This window comes from Halichoerus grypus, chromosome 2 (genome assembly GCF_964656455.1).
Source record: "Halichoerus grypus chromosome 2, mHalGry1.hap1.1, whole genome shotgun sequence".
NCBI classification, from domain to species: Eukaryota; Metazoa; Chordata; class Mammalia; order Carnivora; family Phocidae; genus Halichoerus; species Halichoerus grypus.
Genome location: NC_135713.1, coordinates 78,870,734 through 78,886,081, shown reverse-complemented (window position 1 = coordinate 78,886,081; position 15,348 = coordinate 78,870,734). Strand labels below are relative to the sequence as shown.

Genomic DNA, 15,348 nt, shown 5'->3' with positions numbered 1-15,348 from the left:
ATAAATAAATAACTCTTTAAAAAAAACTTCTGAGTATTCTAATTAGAATTTTAAAAAAATGAATTTCTTCATTTTCTTGCACTTCCACTATATTCTACTGAAGTCTACAGCTGATTTTATCTTAATCTTCCTCTTTAATGCTGTTAGTCTTCCTCATCTGTCTGGTAGTCCTGGCTTATTCTTATTTAGGCTTATTCTTACTCTTGTTTAGGTTGATTATTCCAGGTTAGGGTTGCAGGTTTTCTTGGCAGTTTCTTTCCCCAAGACGTCTCTTCCCTGAATTAAAGGCTCTTTGTATGTAGGTAGAGCTTATTATCTGGAGGATTTGCCTAAGGGTGAGTGGGTCTGGTAAACCAGAGCTCACACTAGCAGCCTGTACTTTTCCCAGGAAGCTTACTCAATTCCTTTAGGTGCCTGCGCAGTTTTTATCTTGGAGGAACGAACACTGGATTTCCATTTATTCTGCATGCAGAGATCCTGGGGTGTGTTACGTGTGTGTGCGCGCACGTGTGTGTGTGTGTGTGTGAGAGAGAGAGAGAGAGAGAACTAATGCAGCTATTTTATTGAAGGACTTTCAATGAGCCCCTATTTCTACTGTCCCCCAGTATACCTGCTCAGTCTGAGCTAGGAGCCTTCCCAAAGTCCCATTGAAGTTAGGCTCTGCCCTTCACTGTGGCCCCCTTCTGTTCTATGCTGCAGTCTCCTGTGCTCCATTTCACTTATCTATAGGGTTTTGTCTGCTTTCTACCTAGGAATTTGTTGATCTTAGTTTAAAAAAATGAGTAAAAAAAAAAAAAATTCAAACCCAACCAAGATTCAAATTTCATCTCCAGAGACTGAATTCTTAACCTTTATGCTATATTGCTTCTTATAATCATGCCATCAAAAAAAATAAACCTCCTCAAAAAAATTAAAAATAGAACTACACTATGATCCAGAAATGCACCTAAAAAATACAAAAACAGTAATTCAAAGGGATATATGCACCCCTATGTTTATTGCAGCATCATTCACATTAGTCAAACTACGGAAACAGCCCAAGTGTCCCTCAATAGATGAATGGATAAAGAACAAGTGGTATATATATATATATATATATATATATATATATATATATATAGTAGGGATATTGCTCAGCCATGAAAAAGAATGAAATCTTACCATTTGCAACAACACAGATAGAGCTAGAGAGTATAATGTTAAGTGAAATAAGTCAGTCAGAGAAAGACAAATACCATAAGATCTCACTCATATGTGGAATTTAAGAAACAAAACAGATGAGCAAAGGAAAAAGGGAGAGAGAGAGAGAGAAACCCAGAAACGGACTCTTAACTGTAGAGAATAAACTGATGGTTACCAGAGGAGAGGTGGGTAGGGGAATGGGGAAAAGAGGGGATGGGGATTAAAGAGTACACTTATCATGATGAAAATAAAATTTAAAAAAACCCGTGAGGATAGAATAAAGTTGGACTATCAAATAAAAGCTGATGAAATATTTTCTTAAAAAATAAAGACATTTTCAAAAAAAGACTCAAAAAATTAATATAATTCTATGGTGATGAAGAATGCTGAATTATGAAATTCTGGTCACACAATTTAATATATTCTCAATGGAAAGAAAACGGGGAAGCAGGTAGAAAACCTGGCATATTTGCAGGTAAGAGAAGCTGTCTAATAAAGCTGGAAGATATCTATGTAAATTGTGCATGAGAGAAACTATAACTAAGGGGAATACAAAGGACTAGGATAAGAATTTCAAGAGAGTTAACGGCAAAGATTAGCTGAGGCTCACAAAAACCACTAGAGACAGCAACAGCAATTTTTAGTGCTATTTTCAGAGCAATAGATAGATGAAAATTATATGTCCATTGCTTGAGAATGATGGTATCATATTAAAAGAAAACACTACACATCCGCTTTTCTTTCTGCCTATACCAAGAATGATCTTTAAGCTGACAACACTGAGAGATCATTACATTAAGAGGTCATTGATATAAACAATGAGAGGAGTCTCATGATAACAAATATTTTAGATGAATTCAAACCCCAGATCATGACAAATTGCATTTTAGGCAGTACACAATCTAAATGATATGATCATAGTACTACCATATTCTTTGAGAAATTTTGGAGAACAGGGAAAAAATTCAAAAGAATGGAGAAAGGTACATATGACCCTAATTTTCAAAACTTTCCACCCCATCAGTGTCAGTCTTGGCTATGTGTCTTGCTGTGGCCAATGAAAAGTGAGGGGTGACCTTAGCTATTTCTAAGCAGAATCATTAAGAAGCACTAGCACTGTGTTTTCTGCCATCACTGTTGAAAAATAAGTTATCAGCTATTTGAATAACAACATAGATGTTATATTTCTCAACTTTACACAACGTAGGACCCATTACATAAGATACTCTCTAGAAAAAGGAGTATGTTGGATGGAAATATTAGAATGAAAATGGTATCTGTTGAAAAGATACTGAAGCAAATGTGATAAAATTTATAACTTGAAGTGTTTAACCTGAATAAATATGTCACTGGAAGTTTTGTAAGCATCAGTTGTATTGAATGAAGGAGAACTGCTTCTTTGAATTTAGGTGAAACCAGATAGCATGGATTGGTCCAAACCTCAAATAACAATTAGTGTGCCGGTGCCTCTGTAAAAGTGAAGGTGGAGCTATATTAACAGAGCTGGGTGTCCAGATTATCAAGGGGATCTGTGATGAAGGATTCTCTAAAAATCGTAAAGAGATAGCATTTTGTTATGGCATCAATATTTGAATATCCACTTAATATCATGTGCTTTATTACTGTCTATTTAAAAGTTATGTCCGAAACAACCAGTTATCTGAACATCAACACAAACTGAGAGCATTGAACTGTTTTTAAAACAAGATTTGCTTTGAGCTTGCAAGAGAAATTAGCCTCACATGAGGAAAAGAAGTCATGGGCCTAATTATGAAATATGGATAAGTAAACATGCCAAACAGATACCATGTTTGTGCTACAATTTTTTATTTATAAGATCAATGACTCTTTCCAATCTCAAATCTCATGTTAGCTTAAAATGATGTTAAATATATGTTTATTTCTGTGAAAGAGGACTTTCATTGGACCTTTTGTTACTTTGAAATGATTTTTTTATTTTCATGAATGTTTCATTCTGTTATAGGTTGAGTGACTATCTTAGCAATAGAATTATCAGGCAGAATTACAGAACACCCCAAAGGTCCTCTTACTTTTTTTTAGAATCTGCAGTTCTGATCTGGACTGTTGTCTTTGTTGAGTTTCTATCCCACACTTCTCTGTATAGATTATCTAAAAGGCTTTGACTGTTGACAGGAGGCTAGGCCCTGAATTACCGGCATAAGAAACTAGACTGAAGCCATTGATCAACTGAATATATAAACATTTCTCGAAATTTTTTGAAGGTCTAATCCCTGATATATTATTTTCCTAATATCCTTTGAGCCATTCAACCCGTTAGAAATATATTCTCATAAACACATTTCCCTTTTCTTCTTTAGCATGTAGGCCCTATTTGCATATTATTCATTCATATGTTCAACAAAAGCCTAGTGGGAGCTAACAATTTACTCCAGGTACAATGCTAGGTATAACAAGACCCCTGCTCTCATGATGCGATGTTTTGATAAGGAGAAAGAGATGATAAACTTGCATATAAATACATAAAAAATTCATCTAGTGACAAGTGCTGTAAAGAAAATTAAATGGGACTAGAGAATTGTTGGGGCATCCTTCTTTAGATGGGATAGTTTGGAGAAGGAGGTAATATTTGAAATAACACTTGGTCACTGGGAGCAGCTGTGAGAGGAGAGCTCTAAGGAGAGACACTAACCAGTGCAAAGGCCCTGAGGCCAGAATAAGCTGGGGAATTGAGAGGCCAGTGTACTAGTATTGTAATGAAAACTTGGGGGGGGGTATAAAAGACAGTTAGAAATAAGGCAAGGGCCAGATAAGGCAGGATCTCACAGGTAGGAATCTGAGTTTATTCTAAGTGTCATAGGTTCTAATCAGGGAGTGATATCCTTTTACAAAGTATTTTACAAAGATAACTCAGGCTCCGTGTAGAGAATGGACCACAGGCAGGTAAGAGTGGAATGAGGAAGACTAGTTAGAAGGCTGTTGCATTAGCTCATGCTATTGTTTTGAAGAATTTACTTTTTGTATGTAGAGGAATACAGAGATGAATACAAATAAAAATATAGAAATATAGAAAACTCCTTAATTTATTTCACCAAAGGAAGGGAAAGTGAGGAAGTTACCTATCTTTTTGTTAAATCTTAAGTACAACTGGAGGGGATGGGACATGTGTTGAACACTTTTTTTTTTAAAAGGGAAGTTATGTTGACATGACTGTTGATAAGAATGTAATAAAATCTCACATTTATTGAGCCATGTGCCACGCAATGTTGCAGGTGTTTTCATGGACCAGTTCTCCTCTAGTTATTCCTCTTCACAGATGAGGAAATGAAGGCGCAGAGCTATGAAGTCACTGGCTCAGGGCCCCACAGACAGTGAGGGGCTAACCCAGGATTTCAAGCCAGATTTTTCTCTTCTCCAGGCTAGGCTTCCTCTTCAGGGGAGAGGACTTGAGAATCTGTAGTGAAAGGAGACTTTGCAGGTGAGAGGCTGAAGAACTGCTCCCCAGGTATGTGCACTGCCTCCCTCACTCCTCATGTGGCTTTAACTCCTCCTCCAAGTCCTCTCTGCCTGCTGCACTTTTTACCTCTGGGCCTTGCTTTCACCTCCACTTTTCTTCAATCTACCCTTCACGTAGGCCTTTACTGAGAAATATCTCTGTAAGTATGTGGTTGCCAAAATGAAAAGAAATATCCCCCCTATTTTTGTCACTAAATTTCTGACTCTGGTAGCCCCAGTACTCATTGGCTTTAACAGCTGCTCTCTATTTCTCTGTGGGTACTCTCCCTGTGTCTGAAGGGGGAACCGGGAGAGCAGGGATTCCTAAACTAGAGGGACACAAAGCTTTCCCCTCTGTGGTTTGTCCCCATACATGCTGAGACACTCATTCATCAGCTCAGCCTTCTCACAGGTATACTCTTGGTCACAGCAGGCTCCAGGAGATTACTTGTCTCGCTACTGAATTTTCTTTATATGCTTTTTTTTTAAGTATGTATGAAATTATAGTCTTGAGCTTTCCTTTTTCATACACAAACTAATCATTATGAAACCCAATAATGACCCCTGAGAGAAAAACCACACGGAGCACAAGGGCTCAGACGTGGGGTGAGGGTGTTGGACAACAGACATCGTTCCCGGACCTATGGACACAATTCTCTCCGGGAGGTCAGTGCACTACATTTTTATGACTTGAACTATTTTTTCAGGATATTACGCCATAGTTTCCGCAAAGCACAATTTTGTGTTGTAATGCCTATTTTGCTTGTGCCATTATCATTCCTGAGCCTGAAATCTCAAGGTTCAAGCATCATGTATTATTGATCTGATGATTTGACTTAACATAGGAGAGGAGAAAGTTAAAAGGACCAGAAAATCAGAAACAATCCATGAGGTAAAAGGACTGGTTTTCTGTAATCCCTTTGACAAAAATCCTTTAACATTTTATTCTTATGGGTTATGTGACTACCGGATAGTTAACTTGATTATTTGCCTTGGAATATAATAAAAGAGTGCAAGGGAGAAGTTTCTTTTAAATTTGAGATTTAAATGTGATTTATCTCCCAGAACATAGAAGGTGGAGATACCTGAGCATTTTACTTTTGGGAGACAAAGATTTTGGTGCTCAGTTGTTTTTTTTTTTTTTCTCACTGGTCTCACAGGTCTTTATTCAAAATTAGCTGTCCAAAATGATTTGACTTTTATAGAATAAACATAAGTTTTTAGGCAGTAGGCTTCTCCGCAGTGGGTTTCTTTTCTGCAGGTTTCTTGTCAGCTGCTGGTTTCTTGGTAGCTGCAACCTTTCTCCCCACCACAGGTTTCTTCTGCTTCTTCACACCAACAGCCTTTTTTCCTTTCTTCCCTACCACAGGCTTCTTGTCTGGAACCCCCTTCTCATCTGATTTGGCTTCTAAGGCTGCTGCTGCCTTATCCATTCGGAGTTTGTGATTCTTGGCCTGGCAAAGAATGGTATTCTGGCTCATGGTCTTTGCATATGGATTTAGCTTCAACATGATTCTCAGGTTCTTCAGTGGATTCTTCTTCAGGACTCTGAGATGAATCTTCTTGCATGGTGCTCGGAGGGCTCTTTGGATCTCTGGACTTTTCAAGATTCTGCTAAGGTCTGTATTAAGCATCTTATGCATGGGAAGGTTGTAGTTACTCTTGAGGGAGGCAGCCTTATGCCAAGTGCCATACAGATCGTCTAACTTGTGGAAAGCACTTTCAGTCCAAATGCAGAAACGTCCCACATGCTTGTTCTTGGGCCAAAATTAGAACAAGGGAAACTTTTGACACATTTATCTCTCAGAAAAGGTTGGCAGATCTCACTTTTTATTTTCTCGCAAAATCTGCTCTTAAGACTCAAGTACTCTTTCATATCATATTGATAACATCGTTTAAAACATGATCTCTCCAAAAGAAATTTGTAGTTTACCACAGATCAAATCTTTAGGTGAAAGAAAGGACTCTCCTGAGTATGATTTATCTATGTATTTGTTCGTTTGCTTCTTTTTAAAAGTTTATATTGTACTTTGTTCTAAAAAGGAAATTTGAGGCCATGTATCATACAATAAGAAGAAAAAAATAAAAATAAATAATTGAGAACATTAGGATGACTCTAATATTGAGAATTTGGGGTTTTAGGGAAAAATTCTTCGTTGTTTTGTTATTGCTGTTATCAGGAACCCTTATTTTACCTTGAAATCTTAACAGGGCAGAGTGAAGTCACCAACTCCACTTACAGCAGACCAGTCTTTCGGCATGTGTTAAGACGATTTATGGTGAAAAAGTATTTTCTTGTATTTCTCAGCTTGCTTGGGGCATTTAGTACAGTTTACTATTCCAGGTTTAGTTCTTTAGTATCCCTCTCTTTGGTTATTTATTAACCTCCCTTTAAAGTACAACTTAATCATTCAAGTTCAGTTAATGTACAAAGTTCAGTTAATGTTTCTACTCTTCCAAATTATGATAATACATGAAGCCACTGTATAACTTGAAATGCCTCCTAAAGCCTAAAATTTGTATATGAAAGCATTAGCCTGCTCTGAATACCAGCATTATACAGGTAATCCTGCAGTAACAGAGAAATGCTGCCCACATTAATGGAATGTTTAGATGATACCTGTGTTCCAAGTAGTTTACATGTTTCACATGTAACCTCTGCCTTCCCCCGCCTCTGTTGTTCTCCTTATAAGGACAGGATGTCAAAGGTGATCAGATATTTCCCCAGGGAAGCCAGAGGAAGAAAACAGTAGATGTCCTCCCTTCTAGAGATATGTCTATTATGCAATTCATCAAGGATGATGACTGCTTAGGATCCAAAATTCAGACTGAACACAGGGGTTCAGTTTTTTTCCTCTCACTAGGAGTAATGAAAAAAGTAGCCATAGAAGACTTGAGTAAATTTCTAGGCACTATGTTTACAAAACAGTAAGAGATCATGGATCTCTCACCTGTCCTCCCAGAACCTAGAACAGTGCCTCAACATCGTATGTGTTCAGTATCACTTGTAAAATGAATGTAAAATGAAATCTCCCTCTGAAACCTAGTTTTTTGTTTTATGTTTTTTTGTTTTGTTTTGTTTTTAACATTTTATTTACTTATTTGACAGAAAGAGAGAGCACCCACAAGCAGGGGGTGTGGCAGGCAGAGCAGGAGGGAGAAGCAGGCTCCCCACTAAGCAAGGCGCCTGATGTGGGACTCGATCCCAGGACCCTGGGATCATGACCTGAGCCGAAGGCAGTCGCTTAACCGACTGAGCCACCCAGGCGCCCCTGAAACCTAGTTTTTGAGAGTCAATGTAATGAGAGTTCTCAGGTACTTCTTAGGTATGGGAAATCCTTCAATTTCTATCCTGTCGATATAAGATAAACAAGCTCTTGTTCCTTATTATACTGTGTTGATTAAGGGTGCTCAGTTCTGGAGCCTGAATTCAGAACATATTTTCACCACTTATTAGCTGTGCAAATCTGGGGAAGTTGCGTAGCTCTTCTGGGACAGTTTTCTGATCTGTGATGTTAGGAGAAGTAAATGATGTATGATGCATAGTACGAGACACCCATAGCCTGATAAATATTTGACGACAGTCACTGTATAGCAGCTCGAGCCTTGAGAAAGCCTCAAGTCCTACCTGCTAAAAGGAAGATTCTTTGTGAAGAGAAATAATAGGAACTTCAAGGAGTTAGATTCTCATCTACGTGTGGCTTTTTAAGTCGTGATAATGAAAACAGCATTGAAAAGGACTGCTTTCCAGAGAGAAGTAGGCAGCTATCCAAAGTATTTTGAGTCAGAAATAAATATTGGTAGATTTCTCTCTTTAAAGAGATTTTTAGAATTATCTCCAATAGAATGAAGAGTTTACAGGCTTAAAAAATAAAAAATTTAAAAGGCCCTAAATATGAGATTTTACTTTGAAGTTATTTTTTCTTTAACAAACATACCATTCATTCAGCAAATATTTATTAAGCAACCACTATATGCCAAGCATTTTGTTAGGTGCTAGGGAGAAAAATGAAAAAGGCATGGTGCCTGTTCTAAATGAGTTTAAAGAATCTAAATATTCAGATAAGCAATGCCCTTCAAAATAGTTACCCTGGTTTCCTGTACATTTATCCCAATATTATTGCTCTCAACACCTTCAAACAACTCTTGGGCAATACCTTCAGAGTCAATGCCTGAGCTACACATAAACAGCACTGGCCTCTTCACTTTTGGGAAGGACTAATAGTGGATTAAAATACTTCAAATCTCCTTTATTGTTTGGTAAATGCCACAGCTCAGAAACCCCCAAATGCCCACCTATCCCCAATGCTACAGTTTGTCTTCTAGGACTCTTTAGAACACCTCACAACCCAGCGACTAAAAAATTAATACCTGGATCTTGGTCAGTGTCCTCCAGGACCTTGCTCCAGTGACATCTGTTTTGATTGGTCTCTGTCCTGTCATACCTTTTGTTGAATACTTTGAGTATCACCCCTCACATGGAGTGTCATCCTGCATTTTCCTCAATCCTTCTTTCATATCTACTTCATTCTACCTGGTACATCCAAGGCCCCAATCCTATTCTAGATTACTTTTAGCTATCAATGAAGATCAAATCCAACTCAAAAGGACAAAATTTGGCTGCCTATGAAGACATATGTTTAAAATAAAAAGGAACAGACTAAAGACAAGTCCAAAAGAAAGGTCCTGATACTGTTCTGTGCAAAGGTAAGTGTCATTCAAGTTAGCCTGTAGGTGACTACTCAGAGGGGATGACATCCTGTCTTATGTAATTTCTGGTGTTTTTATGAACAAAAACAATAATATCAGGCCAATTACTTTATAGTCACATCTTGCATATTACCTGAATGTCTAATTTTAGAAGAGTTGTATTTTAAAGTCATAAACCTTTAGTTAGGAGCATTTTTAAAACTTAGTATATTTTTTCCAGCTAATGTTAGCATATAACATGTTAGCAAAAGGTTAGCATATAAGGAGTATGATAGTCATGTTTATCTCAGTAGCATTTGGAATTCCTAATACCTAGATATAGTAAAATAACAGTGAATATCTTTTCCAGTATAAGATTCAGAATTATTAAAAATTGTAAAGTATGGCACAGTTATAGAGGGAATAGAAGTTTTTGTTGTGGGGAATGTGAATTCAGAAACATATGTTGTTATAAAATATGCTTATTTTTTAATAGGATTTGTATGATGGAAACCTAAATTTATTTTATTTGTTACAGGACACTCAAAAAGCAAAAACACAAATCAGCAAAAATAAAACAAGATGGAAAGGACTTTCTGAAGACAAAATTATTATTGGTTGGTGGGACACAATTTTGAAAGGAATGAATATCCGATACTTGTGCTAAAGACAGATTTGACTTTGGGTCCCATAGCCTAGAAAATTGATAAATCATACTTAATTAACTTTTTTACTGCTTCAGCTGCGAAATCATTTGTATGAAAATCAGTAAATGTTTTTCCATAATGATAGTGGGTCTTGTAGATAATATTACTTCATCCTATAACATTAACCACTGAGCTGAAGTTTATTTGTTGAATGAATGAATGTATAGGTGATCAGGGGTAGGAATGACATTTCCTTTGGATCATTTCTTAGGACTTCATTTCTTTAAAGATAATAATTTTTATTTTTATTGCAAAAAATAGAAAATTTGATAGAAAATTTTCAGAAATGAGTTGAGTAAAAATTATTACACACCATCTGTAAATAAGCATTAGCATTTTTCTGTATCTTGACACCCATTTTTTATACATGTGTATTGTAAGTATATGTGTATGTGTGTTTGATTTACAAAAAATAATCATGTACAACTTTTTCTTTTATAAAACATTGTGATATATACCTATGTATGCCATTAAACAGTGTTCTATAGCATTGTTGAGTGACTGCATAATATTCTACTCTAAATATACATCATAATTTATTTCACCAATCTTCTGTCATTGAGCATTTAGGTTGCTTTTAATCTTTTTGCCATTGTGTTGTAGAGACATTTGGCTCTTCCAAGAATTTTAAATCATTCTAGTGCAGTGGACAGTTAAGCCTATGGATCCTTTCTCAGAATAAGGTTGGTGGTTTATTTTCTTTGTTTGTTTTTACATAAATACATAGGGTTAAGAAGAAACCAATTATATTGATTGAAAGAGTTATCAAAATATTTTTTAAATTTATGATGTAATATATGTGTTTTATATTTTGTGTGTTATACTCATATATATTAAATAACAAGATCTAGTGGCACATCTAATAACAATCATAATTTTAACTAGTGATGAACATAAGTGAATTTTGAGATACCTGAAACAATTAGAATTCAATATAAAAGTAGATTTTATGTTCCATTTATTTCATTGTAATTTGTTGCTTACATTAATAAAAGAAGGAAATGCTCAACTAGGGTTAGAGGTTAATGAAAATAAAGATGTGACTTTTTTTCCTGTCCAAACTCACAGACAGCTTGAATTTTATCCATGCATCTCCATAGCCACAAGACCTCAGATTAAGAACCTCTGTGAACATATCAGATTAATTTGAAGGTACTAAATATAGTAATAAGGGAAAAGTAGGTATGTTCCCCAAAGATTAGCAATATAGACTTAAAATAACAAAATGGTACTAACCTTGGTGAAGCCGATGGAGGTTGAGAATCATAATCTGTAACACAAATAGACCAGGATGATGAGTAATGGTGGAAGAAACCTAGGAATTGTGGGAAGCTAATTATGAGTAGGGTTTCAAAGGAATGGAAGAGCAGAGAAAAACCCTGCTATTTCAGGCTTCTAATGAAAAGACATTGTGTTATTGAAAAGGGGAAATTGAGCTTTTCTCTAACTTAGTAAAACCCAAATGTACCAGCCTCAACAACCAATGACTACAAAATATTATCTTATTTCCTCTAAATACCCAAGTGATCTGAGCTCGTCTCACAGAGCAGCCTGATTGCTCAAAATTAGCACCTCTCTCAAATGTTCCACCAACTTTCCCTGTGTTCCAAAGGATATGCAGGATGGAGCAGGTCTTGTATGTTCTTTCATTTGGGCAAAGCCACTGCCCGTTGCCTCTGTTTTCAGTGACCCTGTGAAGTTGACACTCAAAGATGTTTAACCATCTTTCTGACCTGATTTTGGGTGGCAGGGGTCCTTTCTGTACCCTTAGCTACTCAGGGCAAAGCAGAAACCAGTTCCTCTTCAAATTCTACACATCAGAGACCAGGCTGAAATTCCCACAAAATTTCATCCAACATGGGAGTGGACCAGAGCGATATTGGGAAGTACCACACAGAATAACTTGTATCTACAATATAGCTCTAGGACAGCCATATCTAAGGGTGGCTAAAGGCATTTCTTACTCACTAGCTCAGTCTGGGAATGTTTAAATACTCCCAAGAGGCCTCCAAGGAGAAGAGAGGTTTTCATCTCTCCAGTAAAAGTCTCATTCCCCAGAGTCCCCCACATTTCTAGTTCAGACCGTTCCTGGGATTGACATTGAGAATGCCATATGGTAAAGACCCCAGCTCTACCCACAGAAGTTGACCTACAGTTTATTAGTTTAGCACCTAAACATTCTGAATTATTTAGTCCTAAATAATATCATGACTAGGAATTCCAAAGTACAGCCTGTTTATTTTTTTAGTTTCTTGTCCAGCGTGTGAAGTTCATATCTGTATATCATTTTCATAGTCTTTAAATTCAAGTCTTCTGCAAACGACTACTATGTCAAAGACAAACATCTTCATGTCTTTTACCCATTTTCTAATTGAATGGCTTGTTTTTTAACTGTTGAGTTTTTAGAGTTCTTAATATACCCTTGTTACCAGTCCTTTGTCAAACATGTAATTTACAAATATTTTCTTCCAGTAGGTAACTTGTCTTTTTATCCTCTTTATGGTCTTTTGCAGGGCAAAAGTTTTCAGTTTGATGAAGCCCAGTTTATCAATGTTCCCTCTTATAGATTGTATTTTTGGTGTCACGTCTAAGAACTCTACTTAGATCTCAATCCCAAAGATTTTCTCCTGTTTTTTTCCTAACATTGAAAAGGTAGCATAGTTTTAGATTTTACATTTAAATCCATCATACATTTTGGATTAATTTTTATATAAGATGTGAGGTTTAGGCCAAGGTTCTTATTTAGTTATTTTCCTATAGATGTCCAATTGCTCCAGCAGCATGGGTTGAAAGGCTATCCTTTCTTGTAAAATTGTTTTTCACCTTTGTCAAAAGTCAGCTGGCCAAATTTGTATGGGTCTCTTTCTAGGTTTTTTACTCTGTTCTGTTAATCTGTGTGTCTATCACTCCACCAACACCGCACAGTTTTGTTTATTGTACCTACACAATAAGTCTTGAAATTGGGTAGACTGATTTCTCCCCCATTATTATTCTTTTAGAAAATTGTTTTTTTTAACTATTGTAGTTCCTTTGCCTTTTCACATAAATAAAGAATAATCTTGCCTGTAACTGCAAAGCTTCTGGAAATTAGTTTAAACCTATACAGTTGACCCTTGAACAACATGGGTTTGAACAGCTCACATCTAGTTATACACATTTTTTTTGGATAAATATAGTATAGTGCTCTAAATGTATTTTGTTTTCTTTATGATTTTCTTAATAACATTTTCTTTTCTCTAACTTACTGTATTGTAACGATAGTATATAATACATGTAGCATAGAAAATATGTGTTAATAGACTGTTTTTGTTATAGGTTAGGCTTCTAGTCAACAGTAAGCTATTAAGTGGTTAAGTTTTTGGAAAGTCAAAAGTCATATGTGGATTTTTGACAGTGTGAGGAGTCAGCATCCCTAACACCTGTGTTGTTCAAGGGTCAACTGTATATGAATTTTTTTTTTTTAAGATTTTATTTATTTGACAGAGAGAGACAGCGAGAGAGGGAACACAAGCAGGGGGAGTGGGAGAGGGAGAAGCAGGCTTCCTGCCGAGCAGGGAGCCCGATGCGGGGCTCGATCCCAGGACCCTGAGATCATGACCTGAGCCGAAGGCAGATGCTTAACCAACTGAGCCACCCAGGCGCCCCTCAACTGTATATGAATTTAAGAAGCAACACCTTTACTATGTTGTGTCTTCCAGTCCATGAACACAGTATGTCTCTCCATATATTTAGATCTTCTTTGATTTCTTTAATTAACATTTTGTAGTTTTTGGCATACAAATGCAAATACAATATAGTACTATAGTGTTAGATTTACACATAAGTATTTCATTTTTTTGAATGATTGTAATTGGTATATTTTTAATTTTGGTGTTCATTGTTAGTACAAAGAAGTGAAATTGATTTTTTGAATATTTATTTTGTATCTTGCAGCCTTGCTGAATTCACATAGTATTTCTAGAAGTTTTCTTGTAGAGCTCTTGGAATTTTCTATGTAGACAATTATGTCATCTGTATATAAGGATAGTCTTCTTTCTTTCTGATCAGTATGCCTTTTATTTCCTTTTCTTGCTTTATTATAATGGCTACAACTTACAGTAGTATGTTGAATAAGAGTACATATTTCTTTGCTTTGTTCCTGATCTTTGAGGAAGGGCATGTAGTGTTTCATCATTATGTATGATGTCAGCTTTATTAAGTTGAAGAAGTTCCCCTCTATTCTTACTTTTCTGAGAGTTTTTATCATGAATGAGTGTTGAATTTTGTCAAATGCTTTTTCTCATCAAATGATATGATCATATATTTTTTTCTTTAGACTATTAATATGGTAGATTACACTGATTTTCAAATATTGAACTAAACTTGCATCCCTGGAATAAATTCTACTTGGTCATGGTATGTAATTCTTTTTATTTATTGCTGAATACTATTTGCTAATGTTTTCTTAAGGACTTTTACATGTATTTTTATGAGTGATATTGGCCTGTAGTTTTCTTTTCTTATACTCACATTGTGTACTATCAGGGTATATTATCTTCATAAAATGAATTGAGATTGCTCTCTCCTCTTCTGTTTTCTGGAGGAGATTGTATAAAATTGGTTTTTTAATTCTCCTATAAACATTTGGAAGAATTCTCTAGTGAAACCATCTAGGGCTGGAGATTTTCTTTGAGCTTTTAAATTATGAATTTTTAAATTATGAAATAATCATTTCCTGAATAATTGTTGGACAATGCAATTTATCTGTTTCATACTGGGTTAGTTGTGGTGCTTTGTGCTTTTCGAAGAGTTGGTCCATTGCATGTAAATTATCAGACTTATGTGTGTACACTTATTTGCAGTATTCCTGTATTATGCAGAGTCTGTCATGATATCCCTTTTTAAATTTCTGGTATTGGTAATTTGTGGCTTCTCTTTTATTCCTTTGGCAGTCTTGTTAGAGATTCGTCAATTTTATTAATCTTTAAAGAGAACCAAATTTTGGTTTCATTGATTTCTGTTTTTTATTATTTCCTTCTTCTATTTATTTTGGGTTTACTTTTCCTTCTTTTCCTGGGTTCTTGAGGTGGAAGTTTAGATTACTGATATGATACTTTCCCTCTTTTCTATTGTAAGCATTAGTACTCTAATTTTCCCTCTCAGCATTGTTTTAGCTGTGTCCCACAAATGTTTATATGTTGTACTTTCATTATCACTCAGTTCAATGTAATTTTTTATTTCTCTTGAGGCATCTTCTTGAGCTGTGGATTATTTAGAATGTATTGTTTTTTTTTCTGTTGTTGATTTCTAGTTTGCT

General features: G+C 35.8%; 1 long non-coding RNA gene across 2 annotated transcripts in view; it reads left to right on the top strand.

Annotated features, from left to right (window-relative positions):
- The window catches only part of LOC118530792 (uncharacterized), a 230,827-nt gene extending 225,583 nt beyond the window's left edge, over positions 1-5,244 (top strand). For both annotated transcript variants that reach the window (XR_013445689.1, XR_013445688.1), the window contains one exon: positions 4,580-5,244. This is a non-coding gene — a long non-coding RNA (uncharacterized LOC118530792). The remainder of the gene's footprint in view (positions 1-4,579) is intronic.
- Positions 5,245-15,348: the final 10,104 nt, after the last annotated feature.